The sequence below is a fragment of the Lycorma delicatula genome, chromosome 7 (assembly GCF_047948215.1).
Source record: "Lycorma delicatula isolate Av1 chromosome 7, ASM4794821v1, whole genome shotgun sequence".
Taxonomy (NCBI): domain Eukaryota; kingdom Metazoa; phylum Arthropoda; class Insecta; order Hemiptera; family Fulgoridae; genus Lycorma; species Lycorma delicatula.
In genome coordinates this window covers 141706069-141730362 of record NC_134461.1, presented here as the reverse complement: position 1 = coordinate 141730362, position 24294 = coordinate 141706069, and the positions used below count along the sequence as shown (strand labels likewise).

The 24294-nt window shown below is 30.7% G+C and overlaps 1 protein-coding gene across 2 annotated transcripts in view; it reads left to right on the top strand.

Annotated features, from left to right (window-relative positions):
- Nucleotides 1-10834: 10834 nt before the first annotated feature.
- Nucleotides 10835-24294, top strand: part of LOC142327677 (uncharacterized) — a 41775-nt gene continuing 28315 nt past the window's right edge. Inside the window, exon 1 of one of the 2 annotated variants that reach the window (XM_075370915.1) lies at nt 10835-10964. The gene's annotated coding sequence lies outside the window, so the exon portion shown is untranslated. Of the gene's footprint in view, nt 10965-22345; nt 22383-24294 lie in introns of those variants that run through there. The other variant, XM_075370916.1, reaches the window with a different exon arrangement.

The window sequence follows — 24294 nt, the reverse complement described above, 5'->3', positions numbered from 1 at the left end:
GTGAATTCTAAATTCTATTTGGAAGTAATGAAACACCCGATGCGTTGCATTCATTGAATCCGGCTTGAGTACCGGGATCCAAGCAGTAGGACTCTCTTGCACGACAATGCCCCAGCACACATGGCAACAATTTTTAACACATTATTATACCACAAATCTAATCACTATCTCATCTGATTATTATTTAGAATATTTTAATTTTACAGTCCATTTATTGCTTGTAAGGTGAATTTTTTTTTTAAGAAAAAATGTTTTTTTAAAGAACAATCTTCTCATAAGGGTAAATCGTTTTTTCATGCCATTCACTCCTGTTCTTTAACCTTAATCCTTTCTTTCCCAATATCATTCCTGTGGGTCCAGATCTGACCCAACTCATTCTTCATACCAGGAGACCGTAACCAATGCATTGTAGGTATCCAGAAGGGTAGGCTGCCTATTCGCCGACTTAGGAATTCTGTTTCCTGTCAAGTTGGAAACACAACAAGCCTAGTGGCTGATATACTTACCTGGTAAAATTGGACCTCATATATTTGTACTAATATAAATAATAGAATCTTGTATTTGATATTGTCTAGCGTGTTTAGAGACATAATTTAAGACAACATCCACTGGTAAAGGTGAATGTTCATCATCAGCCAAATATATTACAACTGGAACTTTTACATTTATAATGCGGATAGTAAATTGTAATATTTTTGCCATAACTGATGTTTCTTCTCAAGATGTAAACTGTGCCATAAATTTCTGATTGGATTAGAAGGTTTGATAATTTCCTCCCACTGAATTTAATAAATGGTTGTTCTTAGTTTCTTTGACCTCTTAGGTGTATTTTTTATTTGCTTTTACAAGGAGTGGAAATTCATCGTCTATTTCCAGGAAATTGGAATATCATAAGGGAAAAACCAGTTTTTAATCCAACAGTAAAAAATTTCTATTAGTACTTACAGACCGGTTCTTAATTGGTCTTTGAAAAATTCTGTGCACAAAATAATATACATAGTTATATCTGAAATCACATTAGTGATGCTAAGAATGACAAATCACAAATCAGTGACAAATTTGTTGCAATTCTTAAACAAAATCTCCCATGTTGTAGATAAACATGGTAATGTCTACAGTGTATACATTGACTTCTCTAGGTGTTTGACACAACAAATAAGAGGATATAACTAAAACATTATCTTAGTATCTAGTAAAAGTTACTCAGTCTGAGTTAAAATCTCATTCAGATAGCTACCTCAAGGAGAAGAAACAATACATTGGGAAGAACAATACATTTAAATATAACAGTGTGTCACAGCTGCCTCAGAGTTAAAATCTTGGCTTATTTCAGTTATTGTTTATAAATTATCATTCTAGTTAAAAAGTATTCTGATAACAATTTAAAATTTAAACTTATGTAATGACATCAAATTGTATAACTAAATGTTTTTAAAAATAATTTGCTTCAAAATACTTTCACTTGTCTTTACAACCATCCTTAGTGACTAGTCAGATGTTTTCATACAGGTATTAGCTGCAGTTACAGCTAGTGATTATTTTTTTTTATAATTAGGAAGGCACATATTAAGAATCTAATAAAAAAGTGTGAGTGATTTGAATTATTTGTTAATTTAGTATGTTGCTTCTTTGTTTGTTTTTGAAGAGTGATAGCAGGTATTGACTACTACAGTCATTAGCCCTTGTCCCAAGCTGAAACTTTCCCACCCTGATCAAAAATAGCAACCAAGTCAAAAGATCGTTGTTGTTAAACAGATCATCCTGAAAACAGACTTTTGATAGAGCATTAAAACCGCAAAAGAATACAATGACAAAGGTGTGCCCTTTCAACTTAAAACCATACAATCCATTTCTAAAGAAGTTTTATCAAAACAGATGTAAAGGCCCTGCAGTTATTAAAATCACATTCTTAAAATAGATTTGTTAGTGTTGCAAGGAACTCTTTTGCTTAGAGACATCTGATATTTTTCTGTACCGGTTTGGCCGACTTTTCAATTTCTCATTGATAATGTATTTAACTAATTAGCCAAGTCCCACGTTATTTTTTATTTTGATAAATTATTGCCTCATGTTTGCTGATGACATGAAATTCTTTTTAAAATAGTTACATTTACATCCGTATTGTATTGTTTGGAGCTGAATTTTGATGAATTTACATTGCTGATGCGCTGAAAGTAAATTAACAGTGAATACATCTGAGTGTAAATTTGCTAGTTTCAACAGGTAATTAGGAACAATAATTATTGTACATTTTAAAGATGAAATCAGTATAGCAGAGCTTCATACATTTCAAAATTTGGACCTCATTTTTTGTTCTGAGTTGTTTTATTGCTTTAAGTACATCTGAATAGTTTATTGAGTAAAGCAAGTAGGTAGTTTTATTCTGAAAATATGAAGTCATTTAAAATGGAAGGTGCTTTATATTTGTATAGTCCCTAAGAGATGTAGTAGTTGGAAAAATGGAGTCTTAATGTAAATCTCTAATCATGGTATAAACATTAATGCAATAGAAACATTGTAAAATAAATTTCTTGAGCATTTACGTTTCAGCAGTGCTACATACAATGGAGAGTTATCCCAATTCAATTGTGATAACAATTAAAATTATTATTATAATTTTAGTATTCCCTGTCTGTTTTCTCTTGTAGATTTATGCCATTGAGGATGAGATTTGATTGTAATTAAAGCTTACTTCCAGTTATTTTAGAAATCAAATAGTGATTTTTATTAATCTTTGTAAAAATACAAGAACTATTTATAATCTTTATGTGCCTGTCAAACCTAAATATTATTTTCATGGAATAATATATTAATATTTTATTAAAATAATAGCCTTTTTTCAGTTTAATTTTATTTTAGATATTTTATTCCCTTTCATTTTTTATAAAATTGGAATATGTTTTATTTTTTAAGGCTTTATTAATGAATTAATGAGTTTTTCTATAATATCATGCCAAATGTGAGATGGAGTAAAACTAGAGTTAACAAATGTACTAACATCACTACTTGTTACTATTATTTCTCGTTAAGTAACTTTTGTATTTGTTTTCAAACACAATAATTAAGAATTTCTTAACGTTGTATTTAAAGTTAAGAAATCATTAACTATTATATTTGAAAAAAATTATTCAAATTGTAATGGTCTGATTTGTTTAGAGTTATGTTGTTGCAGTATAAATACCTGGTAATCTGCTCTTCAAATCACCAAGACAAATCCCTTATTTATGGATTATGCTTACTACTCTTTTATTTATGAATGACATCCAAAGACTTTAATTACAAAATGCTACAAAGCTGTTGCAGAGTTAATTTATTCTTCTACTAAGTCAGAAAGAGTTAGCTGGGTCATTGACAATATAAATACATTTTTTATATAATTTTGCATGACTTACAGATTTCATCTCGATAATTCAGAAAATTTTTGAGACACTAGGAACAAATTTACAAACAAGTCAAACTAAGAACTTTCCTTCTTTTGAAGTCTGTTAAATTATTATTATCATTAAATGATATTGCAAAGAATAGAGAGGGGTTTAGTATGTTTGACTTACCATCTCAAACATAGTTTGTAGTGGTTAGTACTGTCATCTAGATCAGGTGATTTCAAATTTGACAAAGAGAATCAGGGTAAGAGTTTGACAAATTTTCAAAGATAATCTCATCCATGTTAAAAAAAATTATGTTATTAAGAAAAATGTGTGAAACATGTCCAAGGCCGTAATAAAAAATCATTTTTTTTAATTTAGTATAATACATAATTATAGTATGTACAATATTTGAAGGTAGTCTAATCTGAACTGTCACTCAAGTAATAAGCGATTAAGTGCTGATGTGGAGTGTTGAGTAAGTTTTAACCATGATATGATCAATGTGATCAAATCTTGAAGCTGATATCAATGAACATTATTGAATTACAATACTTTTTCTCTGGGTTATGAGCCAGATAAGTTGGATATTTCATATGCTTTTTTTTCTAAATCTGAGATACCTAGATTCCTACGGTCATTAACAATTAATAAATGCTAACAACATCCACTGTAACAGAATACAACATTATTTAATTACAACATTAATTTAGGTGATCGACAACAACCAATTTGTTGAAGATGGCTTCAACCATTGGCCTTTTTATTTTTATTCTACCCTGCAATTTTCAGGGTTTTTCCATCCTTTCAGAACTGGCAACTATAACTGATATAGTTCACTTACTTATGCAAGACTCTACACTTCAAAGTACAGATGAAAATTGTTAAGTATATCTGCTTACATACTGAATATTCAGTATTCTTATAAAGAATAATAAGTATTCAGAGCATCAGAAAATGCTCTGTTCATTTACAGAAATTGTTTTTTGCTTAATTTGCATCCAGGTTGAACACTACTTGAAAAGTTGAGGATTAACAAACTTTCCTAACTTAAGCTAAACTGGTAAAAAATAAAAAATTAAGCTTTTACATGATAAAAAAAAAATTTCCAATTTGTTATTCATTAAAATAAACTTTATTTTAATCTCAAATGACTCAAATCTTGGTTATGGTGGCATTGAAATCTAACTCAGGAAGAGAGAAAATAAGGTAATAAATGTATTATTTGTAGATGATAGTTATCTCGGGTGATGCAATGGATTATGTTCAAGAAACAGTTTACTTGTGGAATAAAAAGATAACAAATTTTAAAAAGGAATTTAGCAATGGAACAACCAAACTGTAGATGCTGAGTAGAGGAAGAATAGAATAGAACATTACAAAAATATGTTAGATCAATTAAAAGTTCAGTTCTCAAGGCATGTAGATTTCTTGGTTGATGGCAATCTAGATAAGAAGTAAGTACAGTGACACAGAAAACATACAGGTTTCGTGTGAATGTAAGAAATTTAATAGAGCACAAGAATACAGTTGTAAAGTAAAAATGAATAACAGATACTTTGCATCTGCCTTGGGCATAAAATGCAAATCACAGTCAGAACCAACACTGGAAACAAACCCCCAGTTAGCAGAAATGAAATTTAAAAGCTTTATTAAGAAAAGCTAGGATGGGACGAATAATGATGCCAAAACAAAAACAATTGGGAACAGGAAGTCTGATTTACCCAGTACAAAGAAAAATCTAAGGGAGACAGGGTTTGATGAATAATGAGAGGTTACTAAAGAAAAGGTTTAAACACATGGAAGGTAGAATAACAACAAGAGGTACACCAAGAAAGAGATAGCTGAGAAGAAGATATGATATAAGGAGAGTAGTTATGGAGAGCTGAAGTATAGACAAAGAGAGTGAAAGAAAATGGTGGTCTAACCTGAAGAAACTTTAAAAATGAAAGTGAAAGAAAATGGTAATTTTCAAATGCTTCATTAATTCATGATGCCTTGTTGTGCAGAAAAAATTGTCAGAAATATTAAAAATTATTTATAAAATCCTCGGATTTGTTCTCAATTTATATTTTTCAAAGGTCTCAAAATAGTTTACAGATTACTGTCTTGCAGTTCACACTTATATATTGCAGAATACATTGGAGTATATTTTAATGAAGCTTTCTTTACATTAATAAACAATTTAGAAAACTGCTTGCTGGCAGCAATATATAATTATAAAATTAGTACTTACTGATTTTTTCTTTCCTTAATATCTAATACTTTTACAAAATTACTTAACATGGAAGAAAAAAGCAAAAAAAATTAATCTTACAAATTCTTAATGAAGATCTATAAACATACAATCAATATATAAATAAATTAAATACATTGTCCTCAACAATTACAATTTTCAGTAATAACACTATAGTTAATGACAGTACAGTTTTATATTTATGGGTATAAATATAAAGATAATGTGTCTATTTAAAGTAAAAGTTGGTTTTACTTGTTAGTCCTGTTGCACACATATACAAATGTTTGAAACATAATATGTACAGTTTCAGTAAGTATATGATGGCAAAAAAAACTTTTTGAAAGTACTTATTTAAAAATTATTGATTCATTAGCATCATGATATTCTTTCTTTAATACATATTTCTCACAAAATAGAATATCTAGAACCCATTTGCAGGTCATTAAGATTTCAAGTATGGATGAATCTTTAGTATTGGTGATTAATTAGTATTTGTAAAAGACAGTAACGGCTCGTAGCTAAAATTAGTGGGGTTGCTGCTTCAGAAAATATTTTTCTGGGCCTTTTCAAGGGCATGGTTAAAGTTTTCTGTAAAATAAAAACTGGAAAAAAATGAATCAAATAAAATAGCTGGAAGCAGGATAATAATTTAATTCTACACTTTATCACATTCAATGGTACATGGTTTTTAAGCATATTGTGCTTAAAAACTGTATTCAGTTTAACCGAATAACTAATAAAATGTCAATACAGATAATATTTTTTAGTATTATTAGATAATAACTTAATAAAACGTCAGCTTAAAAACAATTATGGTCAGTGTGCTTAATTTAAATTTCTATGTACACAGAAACAATTAAATAATTAGTTTTTAATAAACCTTCTCTTTCGCCCTTGCAGTGTGTTTTTGGACAGATTTGGCAATCAAAAAGCCCTTGCTTTCCACCATCTTCTGATCGTTACTGAAAAAACAACTAAACCACTTTCATATTCCTTCCACCAACTAAACTACAAAAGGGAACGAACAAGGACGTTCCATTCACACGCAGAGTAAAAAAAAAAATAATAACTTCCACCAGCATGCCAGCGTCGGCACTACAGAAGCAAGAGTTCTCTCTCTCTCTCTCTTCCTTGCAGCTTCATATGTGCACATGCACACAACAGCCAAAGACAACGCCGGTTGAACTGTGAAACGCACAGTTCCACTCAAGAATTTTTGTACCTTTTTCATAAACTGGGGGATTGCTACTGACATTAAGCTAAAATATTATATATTGTATATGTATAAATTGGTTTGCTTGGCATTTCTCCCGCCACCACCCCATTCGGTCGCCCTAAAGCATAAGACCAAATGTCTGTGCCATAAACGACGACTGAACCTCGTCAAAGACAGAAATTTGCTGCCATGCCTAGGCCGCTGAATGCCAGCAAGTACTTGTCCACCATTAAAGTGCTTCGGCCTTAATCTGACTGGTAGCCAGCCACATCTCTCGGTTAGCTTTCTACAGCAGTCTAAACTACTGATGTCGGTTGAACAAAGCAACCGCGACAAGGAACTCCCACACAATGCGGCTCCGACAATGCGGCTCTGGCCACATTGACTCGCCGCTTGTGAGTGGCCAATTTTCCCGTTGACCTTTAAGTTTCAGGGCGGCCTTACTTCTGGTCCCCCAATAGCGGGGCAGCCGAACATCATATATTCGTTCGACTGGACCTCCCCGCAGACGCACAGCTCATCAGCTACCAGGTGGAACCGAAACAAATATTGATTTAAATTTACATGGTTGGAGAGCACTCGGGCTCCCGTTGCCCTTAAAAACGAAGGAGAGGCATACCATCCCACCAGATCCTGTATAAATCTATACAAGGACCTTCCCTTAGTCGTGGCATGCAATTCTTGCTGCCATGCTTCCATCACGCTTGCGGAGGAGGATAGTAAATCCTCCTCCGCAAGCGGGAGATGGGCAACTGTTCGAAATTTATTACCGGTGCATTGAGATCACCGTTCCGCTCCGGTACAGGCCCGACTCGAAACCGCATCCAAATACCTCGGCCTCCCTGCCTCTTCGAAATTTTCACATGGCCGCCCAAACTTTCACCACTAAATCGATTGGGAGAGCCTTTCCCAATACAGTAGTAGCTTCGTAGGAGGTTGTTTTAAAAACACCAATGCATACAATTAAGCGCTGGGCACTCCCTAAATTTTGAATAAATGCTCAATTCCTTTCCACTGACACCTTGGTACACCATATACAAATGACGGCCCGACAGTACGTAATCCTTTCGAGCAATCCTCCTAAGCTTCTGCATCACAGAGACGGCATCTGCCGCTACTTGCCTAATGTGGTTGCTAAACAGCAACTTCTCATCAAACAAAACACCTAGGTACTTATGAACTTGAACTCGGCTGATTACACTGCCTCTGTATTTAATAAGGGGGTTACGACTGTGTGATAATTTGTCTGCACCCTTGAGAAGCATAAACTTCGTCTTGGACACAGAAATCCTTAAATTTTGAATGTCCATCCAGCCCTCTGCGGTTGTCAAAGCCGCCTGCGCCCTGTCTTCTAGCTGTAGTTGTGAATTACCACGAACTAACAGGAGACAGTCATCGGCGAAAGCCAGGGCCGTGACCCCTTCCGTAAATGTCAGTCCCAAAAATCCGTCAAATACCAGGATCCACAGCATGGAACCGAGAACGGAGCCCTGCGGGCTTCCCCTGGTGACGACTTTTCCACAACTAGGTGCGCATCCTTAAACAGAGCTGTGCGATCCGACCGATAGTCACGTACTACGGCCTGCAGGGCTACGGGAACATTGCGGCGTTCCGACTCATAGAGGAGAGAACTCCAACACAAGGAAGTAAATTCTTCCTGTATGTCTATAAAAATTGCCAAAACATATTTACAGTCGGCGCTTTCTACCTCGGCAATAGTATTTAAGATGAATCCTCGATGCCAACCCCTATCATGAAGCCATACTAGCCTTGATTTAGAAATGAATTCATATCGATGCTTTCCCAGAGCCGTTCCACAAACAGTTGGCCGAGGCCGCTGTAGGACTCTATCGCAGCGAATCTTGATGGCCTGGCCGATTTTTTCAGCCATCAATTCCACCTCCTCCCTGTGCTCTATGTGTCATTCCAACCCCTGTAAGGCAGCCGCACACTCGCGCCGTAGCTGATCCAGGCTCCTTAGGTTATAGCGACCCGAATCTGGAGCTCTTGGACCGTCAGCGTAAGCGATCTCATAGGTTATAAGTCTATGATCACTTCACACATTCCAACCACTTGTACACCTAAGCAGATCGCCCGTCATCGAGGTGACGTTGATGTAACTTTCCCTCAGTTCGGAAGAGAAAGTCGGCGGTTTTTCTGTCTCATTAAGCAAGTAGAGGTTTCTGGCTTCAACGAACTTCGAGACCAGCGCTTCTGGGATCAGTGAGTGGTGAACCCCAGACAGAAGACTTGGCGTTAGCGTCCAGAGCAACCAGCACTCTGATGCCTGGGAGACCGTCTAGAATCCGCCCCAACTTCGCCAATAAGTCATCGATACTCCATCCAAGCTGGAAGTATACCGACACCAGTACGACATCGAGGGTACCCTCGTGGATCGCACAACGGTGAACCGCTCGTCAGAGAACTGGGGCATCCAGAAGACACCCAACGAGACCGAGCCGACCACGATCGCAGAGAGCGGCCGTCCCCACAAGATTGAATAACATCAACTCCGTGGAAGCCGACCACCCTATCCCCAACCGTGTACGGCTCCTGAACCAAGAGGACCTCGAGGTCGGACTCCTCAAGGATCTTCATGGCTTCATTGGTGGCTGCCCGGGAATGATGCCAGTTTAACTGCCCCAGGCGCAAGTGTTCAACATGGTGACGACCGTCCTCGAAAGCTTTCCCCAATTCAGGCGTCACTATACGCCGTATTTTTATGATCTTCGCCCGGGCTATGTCATGCAATCTGCATTATTTGCTCTCGACCCGGTGTCCGGCATCAAAGCTTTTCACCAAGGCACTTTGCAGGCGCGGTCTTATTAGGGCAGCTAACCCTAATCTTAACTAGGTCTTAATTAGGGTCTTATTATGGCAGTTTGTGCTCAGCAAGGGAACAATGACCACACATCTCCGACTGAGCTCTACAGCGGAGAGAGGTGTGCCCAAAGCCTTGACATTTGAAGCACCGGGGTACTTCTGTATGGTAGACAACCCTGCAAGAGGTCCACCCAAAAAACAGCCGACCACCGGCCACCAAGACCTGCCGGATCTTTGGCAAGATCTCAATTATCCAGTGGTTTTCAATTATCCAACTGCCGGACCACCCTGGTCTCCTTGAGGAAGTCCTCGACAGTCATATCCAGCACAGAAGTTTGGCTGTGTATACCCAGCAGCACAGAGCAGTATACATGTATAAAAAAAGAATTAAAGAAAAACGTTTTCATTATATTATATGGATAATATCCATTGGAAATAGGGGGATGCTGCAGTTCCACAGTGCCTATATGCGAGCTGCCACTAGTAATAAATGATTATAAACGACCTGGAAAATGGTCATAAAAATTCGAAAAATTCTTGTGATTAAACGTATCTAAATTTTCACCTGGTTCAGACTTCAATATTATTTGTATTTTGTAAAAAAATAAAAGTGGATGTAGAAAAGAAAATTATAATTTAATTTATTTTAGTAATTCACTAAGATGAATTAAAATAAGTTAACTGAAGCTATTGAGATCTGTTACCTAAAACAAATATTATATTTCTACATACACATTTTATTATAGAGATAACATACTTTTTTTTATTAACCTATGAAAAAGTTAATATAGATCAATTATATAAATAAAGTGTATTCACTTTTATCAAAGCAGTTTATTTTACTAGTTTTTTAAATTAATATCTAGTAAATTGTTGTCTTGAATGCATTATCTATTAATATGAATTTCAGTCATATGTAATGTAACATTTCTGGTTATGAGATTAATGATTAAAATTAGAAATAAATAATAACTACGGTTATTAGCCTTTTTATATTTTTTTTACACGTGTATAAAAAAACATATTTAGCAGTAAGTGTTAATGAATTTTGAACTAACTGAGAATTTACTCAATTTTTCATCATTCTTCAGTAATCTTGTACAAACAACTGTCAACAAATTTAAACAAAGATAAGATTTTTTACTGATTAGGATAATACATATGAAGTTTTTTGATAATTCCAGTATGAAATAATAACTTAAATTGTTTGTAATTGTGATTCTTTAAGTTTGAATTAAAAATATTATGTAAAAATTACTGTGATATATTTATATATACACATACATGTAAATGTATTAACATATGAATTGAAATAAAAAAGGTAACTAAATTAATTTTTTTTTTTTTGTATTACACATTTGAAAAAAAAAATTATTTTTATAAACATTAATATTATTTTATATAAAATTAATGCATACAATGATTATTTTAGGGACCTGCCAAATTATTTACTGTAATAAGTGTATAGTTCAAAATATTTACAAACCTTTTCATAAAGTAAACCTTTTGAACAAACTATATTAAACAGATATGAATTAAATAGTACTTTACTTTTACCTTTTCAATTTATTTTTGTTTGTATTAAGAGTGAAATGCATTTTTAATATATTCTACTAAAACATTTTACACTCTTTTAAAAATATTATTATATAAACAGTAAAAGCAATATAATATAACCTACAGCATTTTTACACAGTTGAAATAAACATATTATTTGTGAAATTGAATTGTACTGTTTTGGACTGTAACATGCAAATACACTACCATAAACCCATTTCATCTTCAGCCAAATTTAACTATTGGATTTTGCTAGGACAAAAAAGGAGCAGTCATTATTCAAATTATGTACTTGCACCCTGACTCCAAGATGAGAACATCCAAATATCCTTAGTTATATTTTTGTTGCATTACACATAGTATTCACAACTCTAAAAATATCATTCACTTGATCTATACGTACATCTCTAGTAAATAGAATATTATAACAAATCTTTGTTGAAGATATAAAATATTCTGTTGTTCAGAACTATAAAAATAATTTGTTAAATAATTTATAATATTACTCAAATCTGGCCTTTTTACAACACGAACAATCATTGCATCATACTTAATGGCTCCTAATTTTCTAATGTATTTAAAAAGTGCAGCATAATTTTCTTATACTTTCTATTTCAAGAGGATGAGATGAAGGTGAGATTGAGACTATTCACACTCTATTGAACCAAGCACTTCTTACTCATTCGATATTCATCTCTTACACTCCATGAACATATTTGTTATTTTGTGAAATTTTGAAAAATGGAAGAAAATGACAACCAGTGACACATTATATATGTAGTGTGTGATGTTACTATTTTGGATCTTCATCTGTTTTGCCTGCAGGACATTTCTGTTTGTAGATAGTCACTGTGCCAAGAATCCATGCTGTAGTCTTTTTATAATCTTCATTGTACTTCTGCTACAAACCTTTTTTATTCTGTACAAAATTAGAACAAAAAGCATTATTCAGGCATTTTTCAGTAGTGTTTATAATTTAAAAGATGTAGTTTATTAAAATATAACCCTATTTTTTAAAATAGACTCATTTTTAACAGTAAAATCTTGACTTCTGGGAGGAGTTGAACATGAACAATTAAATTTATTTCTAAATTATTTTCTAGGACTAGAAAATCGATTAATCTCTTAGTGACATTAATTCTTTAGTGACATTGCACCTGATGCAGTTAATAATTGCAGCCATCTTGAGCTGCTAGGAATTTTAGAGCAGGTGATGAAACAGAACGTTTGATCTTTGCTGATTTTTTTTATTTAATATATATTAGTTTTGTCAGATGTGGTGTGTAAATTTCATAATCAGTGTATTTTGAAATTTTAGTTTTTCATAGTAAATGTATTTAGTGTATGTATGCATTGTTGTGTTTAAATTTGACTGTGTGCATTACATGAATGGATGAAAATGGAAAATGTTTTTGCCATGTGGAGTTTTAAGTATGTTTTTGATAAATTCATAAATTTTTATGCTTATCTTAAATTTTAAGAATCTGTATGTTGTCTGCTTTTAGTATTGTGAAAAAGTTGAATGATTTATGGGAATCAGATTCTGTACTGACTCAGATTGGGTTGTAAGTCTGGATCATAGGATTTTAGGTTGGAGGAATACATGACACTCTTAATGACATTTTGCAAATCTAGCACACAAAAACATGAAATGGAATGCAGTTGATATTGCAATAAAAAAAACACACACTCATAATGCATCACAGAAGTATATAAATTAAATTAAAGTGGTTGCACTAAATATTATTTTAGGCAGTCTGATTGCGTATTCACTCACAGCATAAAAAACACATGCTAGCTTTACTCACTACAGAATCAATTTTTGTAAATCATTTCATTAAAATAGATTTCTCTTACAAATATGTCAACTTTATAAAAGCCACTATTTCAGCTCAATCAAACATTATAAAATTTACAAATGTAGATTTGTTACTAAACAATAACTAAATGGACAATCAGCATAAATCAGTTATACTATTTGACCACTTATTACAGAATATTCCTTACCATTTCAAGATTTCCACAATTAACAACAATATCACCTACATCATAACTGAATGATAACTTCATAAAATGATCTTGAAACCCAATTCCACAGTTAAAGGTTGAGTTATTTTTAATTAATTTTTTTTAATGTAATAATTTTTCCTCTTGACTGGATACAGAATGGATTGCTTTATTTTAAGTTTTAAATTAATGTACACATATGTATTACTAAAAACATTACTAAAAAAGGATGAAATTACATGATAGGCTTTAAGTTATTGAAATAAATAAAAGTACAACCAGTTAATTTAAATGTCTACTTTTTGAGGTGATTACCCTTTAAATCTTGTTTGTTTTAAATGTTTAAAGCAACTAATAATAAGCAACTGCTAGTAGTTAAAAAATAGCCAAAACTACTAATAGGCACAAAGGTGTAAATTGTTATAAATTATGTTAAAAAAATAAATTTGTTTGCGATAAAAAACAAAATATATGTACAACAAATCTGTAAAATATAATAATACATTTTTTTTAAAATGTTTTACGAAAAGGCCCCAAACAATAAATAATCTTTTGTTTTACAAAATTATTTAATGAACATGAAAAACAGTAGTGATTGTTGGTAAATTTATAAAAAATAGTAAAATACAGATTATAATAATTATATGATTATTAACAATTACATAATTCCATTAAACTAATTATGACAATAAAATATACCAAATCTATCAACAACATGTATTCTTTATATTGTAATTTATGAATAACAGTTGTGATAAAACCAAGGCACTGTAAAAAGTCCTTGGCACTGTAAAAGTATCTATTTTATGTCTACTTCTCAACAATTTTTAGTTAAAATAGAATAAAAAACTCTCTAGCTAAACATTATCATGACATATTAACATAAATGTACATGAAATGCAATCACTTCCAGCGACAGCAGAATCTAGTTTGATGAACAATGTTTTTTTGCAGAACTAATCCAGTTAGTTTAGTCAAATAAAAACATATTTTTTTATAAAATAGTACCAATGAGTGGTGTGTAGTTAAATAACTGAATAATTATTAATAAATAAATAATACAAAGCAAATAGTTCTATTATAATTTAATTTTTTTCTAAATGTTAAAATAAAGTTAAAAAATTGTGCTGGATTAAATAATCAGCAGTAATTAATTTCCTTTTATAAATGAATTTTTCATTTAAACCTTGCAATTATTGTAATATAAATACAATGTTCACAAACAATGAATAAAATAAAAGAAAACAATAATTTTCACAACATTCAAAATGAATTAACTGACCTGAAAGGATTGAATAAAAAGATTACCTGAGAGATATCAATACAGCTCGAAAAGGACAATGAAACAACTATGTAAAAAGTGACAAGAAACTGTCAGTATTGCTGTCTCAACTTTCCAGTAACCTCTCATTTTAAAAATTAACATTCATTTTTGTTAATAGTTTATCACCAGCACCACACAAACCTTAATGTTCATTAACATCATTGACATTCACCAAAAAGTATATTTACCATTTAAAAAATGTACTTCTATTAGCATTTTCCCTAATCACCTATCATAATTATTATGAAACTCTTTATAAACATTAATAAATGTGTCATTTAAACAATTAGACATCATTCAATGATACCTATGAATCAAGTATAAGATAGCTCTTCCAAAATAAAACTATACTTTAACAGAACAGTAATTCCTAATTTTTTTCTAAGTAATGCTTCCCTTGAGAATAAATATATTTTGCACCATGCCTCTTCCATATAGGTAGGTAAAAAAAAAACTGGTAAGGTAAAAAATTAATTAAGGAAGTAAAAATCTCATACATTGAATTTTATTTATTTATTTTTTTTTAATTTATTTTCAGTACATGATTAATTTTATTCGTAAATTTGATATTCTTGTAGTTTCATTTGAAAATGAACTGGTTCAAGTTTTTTGAAAATCAATCAAGTTATTTGCTGATTTATTACAGTTAATTTACTAATTAAAATTTTCAGTTTATTTAAGTTAAAAATGTTTTATTTAAAACATATTTTCTGCAGACACAATGAAAACAGAACGGTGTCTTGTGCCTTCTAGAGCTCACTTTAGTTACTACTATAGAAGAAATGACAATCTTATTAAGGGATTTGCACCAACTCTTAAACCTAGCTTTTCCTGAACAATATGCCCAATAATCTAACATTTATACCTGAATTGAAGAATAGCATTGGCCTTTCTTTCTATCTGACTCCAACCTCCACAGTAGAGTGATAGAATTCTAGCCTTTCATTTGGAATATCCTGGATTGAATCCAGTTAGGCATGGCTTTTTTTGTACTTTACAAAATTCCCATCCAAAAGCTTAATACTTTTGTGATGATTTATCATCTCCAAAAGGAAATATAATCTCCATTTTAAAACTTGCTGTAAATTTTAATTTAATTTTTTAATTCATTGTTCCATATTTCTATCATTTGTAAACTCATTTTTGACTACATTTAGTACCTCCACAGTTTTGAACAAAGATGCTGATCATCATGTTCTTTTCTTTTAAATAATGAAGAAGACTGAACAAATCAATTTAGGAATTCCTTTAAGAAAACTATTATTTTTAGTACTCATTGTTATCTAAATTAAATAAGAATGTTCTTAAGAAAAATGACCATAAAGCCATTAATTTCTGTTACTCTTAATTAATTTTCTGATACACTTTTTTACCCTAAATACAACTCTAAATTAAAAGAAAAAAAAATAACAAGTAACCTAAGCTGGAATCGTAATGTATCAACAATTCTGTAAACAATTGGATGTTTCTTAACAACCTGGGAAGATGTGGTATTAAAGGAGTTAAAAAGTAAAGCACTGAACTCAAGAGTGTATCAAGAAAGCTAGGGACAAGAAATGGATCTTTAGAGATTTCAAGATTCGGACCATCTTCTCTGAAAATTTTATGTTTTAGATTTGAAAAGTGTCTATTTTGCACACTGGCATTACATAAATTATAATTTCAGTATATCAGTGTACAAAAAGCATAAACACAAAACCTCATTTTAATGAAGTTACATGATACAAATTATAAAACATTCTTAAACAAAATAAATTGACATAATACAAATCTGAAAAATTTTTTACTACACTTTATTTGACGAAACAAAAAATTACTAACAGGACTTCAGCTGGAAAATGAATGGAAAATTGTAGTGTATTATCACTGAAGATGTTCACTAAAATAGTTGAAGACAATTTAAACTAAATAGACAAATTTTCTTAAGCTTAAATTTGGTTCAGTTTGTCATTAAAAATAAATTGCTTTGTACAATTTGGTTGAACAGTATGGTGTAATGGTTAGCATGCTGATGTTTAGATCAGTTGACCTCAGGTTTAGTTCAGGATAAAAGTCAAGCATTCTTTTCACCAATCATTTCATCCATCGTTATGCCTCATTAGAAACAAATAGCATGTATAAGGTTGTAAAATTTAAAAAAAATAATAAATTGTTATTACAGCCTTGTATTAATGTACATAATATCTGAAGGCAGATCTGTATTATATATTCTACATTGTGTGTATAAAGTGTTTAAAGTTTTGTAATACGTGTCTGTGAGTATATTGCACTGAACATTTTAATAAAAGTGCCATGCAGTTGCATTAACCATCCAGACAGCTTACATTTGTGGTGAGGTAACATTAAAGTCTCAAAGGAGAAATATAATTCCACTGATAAAAAATCATATGAACTATATTTTGGATGTAAAGCAGGTGATCAGAAAAGTCCTGAGCTCCTCATACTTGCTGCAATTCTTGTGTAATGCTGTTGACTGATAAGTTGAATGGATCTTGTCACATAATATTTCCAATTCCAATGGTTTGGAGAGAACCAAAGGATCACTTTACGACTGCTATTATTGTGTAACAAAAATATCAGGAACAACAGCTAAGATCAGACATTTATCCTGATATTCCCTCTGCCGTAAGACCAGTGCCTCACAGTCCATAGTTTCCAATCCCAATACCACCAACAACATGAGAATTAGATGACGATGAAACTGGTGATGTTGAAGGTTGCACAGATTTATCAAATGATTAACAAAGGAGAGACCAAGGCGTTTTAGAAAATACAAATACTGAACAACACTTAATTAATCAGCCAGAATTAAATGATCTTGTTCATGATCTAAATTTATCCATGAATCAAGGAGAAATTCTTGCATCATTACTAAAAGGAATTTTTTACAACACAATATTAAATAAGTGCTTTCTGTGACAGCCAGTGTAAATTCAAATGTGTCTTCTTCCAGTTGGAGAACATAGTTAACCGTAATGATGTGGAATCTTTACTAGAAGCTTAGGGACATAGGCACCATTTTTCTGAATTGCACTTTTTGTAGATTAGTCAAAGCTAGTCTGAAAGCAGTCCTTCTTTAAGTTGGAAATAATATCACATCAATCTCTAGCTCATGCAGCTCACATGAAGGAGTCATATGAAAGTATGAAACTTGAGTTAAATATGATTCAGTATGAGAAATATTTGTGGAAAGTGATAGCGCTGTTACTTGATTTATAACTTTGATATAGTAAATTTTGTTGCTCTTTGTGTGAGTAGAACAGGAGAAACAAGAAGGATCATTATGTTAAAAAGTGTGGTCAAAAAGAGAAACACTTACTGTAGAAGAAAAGAACATTGTGAGTCCAGCACTAGTAAAACCTGAAAAAGTTTACCTTCTGCCACAACAAATTAACCTTGGTTTAATGATAAGCCTCATAAAGCAATGGATCATGATGCAACTGGATTTCATTTTTTAAAAACAAGTTCCCAAATATAAGTAATGCTAAGATAAATGTTAGACTGCAAATAAAAAAACTAATGAATGAAAAAACGGTAATTACAAAAAAGCTATGCCTGATAGTAAGAAACCACTTACTTATTTGAAATCAGCATCAAATATACTATAACATTCAGCTATTAACATTCTTAAAATGTTGTCCAGTGTAATCTACTATTAATAAAGATTATAAAATAATAGTACATTATGCAAAGAACCTATAATGATAGCCATTAATGCACAAGTGTGAAGTAAGTTATGATATGAGCCTTGACAACTGTCATAAACTTCGCAAAAGTGCATTAATGACCATTATAGAAAGTTGAACACATTTTTTCTGTGGCTGAGAAAATATTGGGATTATTTATTTAAATCAAAAATATAGAATAAATTGTTTAAGGAATTAGTCATAAGTTCTGCCTTTTCTTTAATATGGATCGGTATTAAAGACATTTCTTCCTCAGAATCCAACATAATTAACAAAAGGATAAACATGTAATATAAAAACTAATTTACCTATTGGAGTACTTTAAAATTAACCTCACTTGCTAACTATTAAATTAGATTAAAATCCAAGTAAACAAACAGCTGATACTTAAACACTACCCGGTTCTGATTGGTCAGTGGTTGAAAAGAATAGGCTTTTGGATAACACCTGTATTATAATTAAAATCTGCTTCATAATGACCCTCATTATAATACAGATTCCAGTCACTAATTCAAACAATATAATACAGCCGTAGAAAAAGATTGATTTATCCAGACTGTATCCATATCCACCGGGTTGGTCTAGGGATGGTTTACTAAGTGTTCAAGTCCTAGTAAAGTCAATTATTTTTACACGGATTTGAATACTAGATCATGGATACCGATGGATAAACCACACATCTCAGGAATGGTCGAACTGAGACTGTACAAGACTACACTTCATTTACACTCATACATATCATCCTCATTCATCCTCTGAAGTATTATCTGAACGGTAATTATTGGAGGCTAAACAGGAAAAGAAAGAGTGTACCATAGACCTATTACTTACTATTACAATTCTTACTTACAGTTATGATTATTTACACTTACTTACGATTACTTACAATTATTTAAAATGATTGCCGTGTGACACATTTATTGACACACTTGACTCTTGTAGGCTATATATATCTATATATATATATATATATATATATATTTTTTTTTTTTTTTTTTTTTTTTTTCTAACTTCCGGGACCACCATTAGATATTGCTTTAGGGGATGAGATGAATGACAAGTAGCGTATGAAATGCCATGCCCAACCAGGATTCGAACCCGGGACCTCCGAATGAAAGGCCAAGATGCTACCACTCACGCCATGGAGGCCAGTTTGTAGGCTATAATAATCAGCAATAATAAACAGTTCAACATTTTTTCCAATTATGTGCTATAAATTGCATCATATTTAAACTCACGTTAAACTACATCATTTAAAAATCTTTCCTTTAAGAATAGTAGCGTCAATCTGGTTTGTTTTTATCAATTCTTCACTCTTTCATAAATCAACATTTTTCATGATGTAATAAAGAAAAGTTAACTAACTTTGTGTTAGTTCTAATACGTTATTATTATAATAATATTTGATGCATACATATCATATATAATGGTAGTGTCTGTCTTTCCTCCAATAAGTCCAGGTTCAAATTGCAATAGGGTTGGAATTTTTCACACACTACAAAACTTCATCTCTCATCAGTGGCAGCAACTGTGTCAGGCCATTAGCTGTAGTTATTTAAAATAGGAAACAAATAAATAAATTATTTTGATTTTTATTCAGTATGCTTCATTGCTTACCATAATTATAGTTCTCATAAAAATCTTAACAAAAGTGAAAATTTTTTATCCATTAATTTTGGTTTATAATAGAATATTTTATTACTTATTTTACAAAAGTAATTGATCTGTTCCAGTTATGATATATTAAATTATGTTATGTTTATTTTACTACTAACTGAACCAATTATTTCTATCACTTATGGCTCCTCAGTATTATCCCCAGCCACTATTCTGTTGTTCAGTTCTAATTAACAAAAGATTTTACAGAATGATCAGTGAATTAGATATTATCATCATTCTCTCCAATGTCCGTTTAATTCTGAGTAATAAATAAACCAACAGCATCCTTTCTTCTCCAAACCTTAACATCATCTTATTAAAAACTTTGATGTTATCATTTCTTATTTCTATATTTTTTAACACTCTATTTTTTCTTATATCTCCTTCTTAGTTATTTTCTTATTCCGTAAAATACTAGGATGCTTCTGTCTTTCTATACAATGTCATAATACTAATAATAATAGTTGATGTTAAAAGAAAATAACTATGGAAAAATCCATACAACTGAATGTACTTTACATTCATATATAAAGATGATATATCATTCGAGACCAATTTACTATGTTAACACCTTCCATTAAATTTTTTTATCTAGTTTAAAGAAACTTCATTTTTCATAATGTTTATCTCCTATCCCAAGAAAAAAAAAAATCATCTCATTCTATTGCATACAATAGATTTTGTTCTGTAACAGTTAAGATATGAAAATAATTACCTTTTATATTATTACATTAATGTTTTTCATTAACTCTTAATTTCACATTTTGCCCAATTATTTTACTGCTGAAAGATTATGTACATGTGTACTCATGTAAAATAAGTCTTTTATTAGATATATATTTGATACTAAAGAATAGGTCTGGTTGAATAATTTAAAATTCTATCTTATGCCATATAATTACACAAATAGGCCAGGAGTTTCCTTTAGGAAGCCTGAGTCTGTTCTTAAATGGCTCTTCAAATCTAGAAGAAAAGCAAATTTTGTTGCAAAATATATTTAAACTGTTTGTACAAAATTCTTGATTAGTAATATTATGCTGCATAGAAGGCAGGGAGCACCCATACTAAATCTTATCCTCTAGGGAGGTACAATTGTTTGTCTTGTGCTGTGATTCCTCTACAGGCAGATTTTCCTTTTACTCCATTCAACCTTTTCTTTATCTTTAATCCTTTTATTTATCCTCCATTATTTTGAGTTTTGTAAGTATAGGTTAAAGATCCTTCTACATTCTTACTGAGGATGTCAGGACGTGTAAAGGCAGTGAGATCTTGATTTAACTTGGCAAGAAACAGCTGCCTTAGATCTGTTCAGTGGTTGCATAATGAGGCTAAAAATATATATATATTAATAATCTTTAAAATTTTAAGTAATTGATATAATTTGATAAAAATGATATATTTTACTTTTAATACAGAATTAAATAAGCAGTAATTTGTTTATTAATTAGCATGGCTTTTTCCATTTCAAATACAATCAAATTCTTTTTTAAATAGACTAGGAAAAAATCTGTCACTTTACTTTTGTTAATGAGTTTTTAAAATTGACTAATATTATTTTTAAACTTATTTTAAAGTTTCCCTAGTTTTTCTTTTAAAAAAATGAGAACCTATAAGTAAAAACCTGATTTCCTGTAAATAAGATCGATGAAAAATTATTTTTATTGTAAAAATAGTTAATGAATTGACAGAAGGTGTGACAGCGTGTAACTCAAAAATTCTCCCTCACCTCTAAATTAACATGGTCACCTACTGATCTTTCCTTCTCTGTTTGAAGTATGATGTAATAGTTATAGCTGAATTCTTTAAAATATGCAAACAAACTACAATACATACACTTTAAAATGAGTCATTCCAATATAGATTTACCAATATTTAAAATAAGGATTTCAAGTACTCTTCTAAAACACTAAACCTTAACCTGTATCTACCTAGCTACTTGATTTCAATTATATGTTTTAAAATCATCAGTCCCCTAACTTGTGTGATGCTTTTCTCAATTACTTTATACTATACATGAACCACCTAATATCATTAGATTTCCCACAAGCTACATAAATTGTTTATGTATTCTATCCTTTGCCTCCACTTGCATTTTGACCATCTACAGTTTCTTTCATTACCAAATAAACTACTCCTAGGTAATTTAATGGAGGATCTCCTCTAGTTCTTTTTGTGTAATTTTACCATTATGTTCTTTTTACACTTATTCAGTACAAAATCTTTTCATTTTGCCTACGTTCAACCCATCAAATTTTCAATATTCTTCCATAACAATACAGTTTCAAAGTTTCTGTACAATGATATAAAAAGGTAATTATTATATCATTGAACATTCTCATAAATGATTTAGTCAACTATCTAAAACAACCGTAATTAATTGATAGACTTAATCTATTTTAAAGACTATAAAACCATGTTATCTTATCTCAAGCCTCCAATATTCATGTTTGTAATAGTCAGATTAATGTGTGTGGATTAAAACAATGGATTATAATTTCTGCTCCATGTAAGTATAAACTAATAAACTTTGAAAAACAGTTTATTTTAAAAATTATTTATTAATTAGATTTCTATTATTAAGTTACCTGATTTATTGAAATGTTAATTTACTGTATGTAATATAGTTTTACCTCAAATTTTATGTACAGTTGAACTTCCATATAAACAAAATCCTCTTGGGAACAAATTATTGTGGAAATCATGATAATTCTAATTTTTTCTCAAGTATTTCTGTACAAATCAATGAATAACTCTCACTGTTAGCAGTTTTACTGTCAGTTTTATAAAATTGCACTCATCTATTTATTATTATTCCTTGAAGTGGACATAACGTGTAACATATTTTGTTAATTCTGATGCTATAACAACAAATTTGCTGTAATAAAATTACGATATTTTTCACACATCCAGTAAATATTAATTTTTTAACTTATTTTCAATAAATATAGTCTAATCAAAGTAAATTAAATGACACTTAAATAACTTATACTTCCTACAACCTTCATCAAATTAAAATTTATCCTTCTAATTCATTAACACAACAATAAATATATTAAGGACATTAATTATTAAAATTCTATTAATCTGTTAAAATAATTTTATTTTTTTATAATAATCATCTACCTTTGTTTCTCTGATTCAGTGTTATTAAATGTCACCAACTTTATTTAAAAGCAATTGGAAATTTGATTTGGACCACCAAAACATAATAAAGTCCACAAAAAAAATTTGTTTTTAATAAATTGAAATTGCTATTTTTTCAATAAAAATTTAATTATTTAAAAAAAATTAAATTACAGTGAAGCCTCATAATTTGAATAGAAGCAATTTAAAAATTTCTCTTAGTTTAAAATATTATTTGCCTTCATCATATTCCTATATAAAATAAAGTAAAACTGAGAAATTTTAAAAGAAAAATACATTTTTAATTAAATCTTTTGTTTTCTGTTACTGTTATTAGCAATATACTTTTATTTTAATTTAAAATATAAGATTTTACATTTACATATTAAAATTATGATAGCCTACACACTAAATTCAAAGTGCAATTAATAGTGATCTAAAAAAATTCAAAAATTTAAAGCAAATTTATAAAGAATATGTCAGTTATCAATAATATTTTAAATGACGTCTTTTTAAATTCAAATTCATGAAAAAAATGATAGATGGCATTTTATAATTTAAAAGAATGAAAGAATAATACCAGTTATTGCTAAAGAATGAGAAGAGCTAGAGAAAGAGAATAAAGAGGCTAAAAAATGAAAATTTATTTGATTCAAGAAAAAAGTCTGGAATGTATGAATTTTTACCTCATAATTTTCTATTTTTGATATTTATTTAAAGCGGATGATGATATAACCTTTAGAATACAAGAAAATGAAAAAGAGAAGGCAACTTTTCCCCATAAAGGAGGCGGCACAAGAAATCATAAGTAGTTAACAATGTAATTATAGAGTAGACTACCTACATTTAGTCCCAAGCTTAGACAAAGGTAAATCCAACATTATGTTCATATTTTACCATTTTAATGTTTTATGAAAAGTGAAATTTTTTCCATCTTTATTCACTAATGTTGTCAAACAGATGAAAATTAAATATAAATTGATTGAAAGATAAGAGCACAAATTTTAATGACAAAAATCTATGAATATTAATCTAAGATGAATGAATGTAATCTAGGATAAATCCTTACACAATTTTGCATATCCGGTATTAAGAAGATAATAAAAGCAATTAATTGAAAAGAAAATCATTGAAATTATTACTCATTCTTATGCCATAAAAAGCATAAAACAAATTGTTCTGTAATTTATTTTTGTTGATGATAAGGGGAAAAACTGATTTTGTACATCAGGAATCTATAGGATCTTTCCTCAGGTCTTAAATCTCAAGAGATTATTGAGAGAAATTTTCAAGTA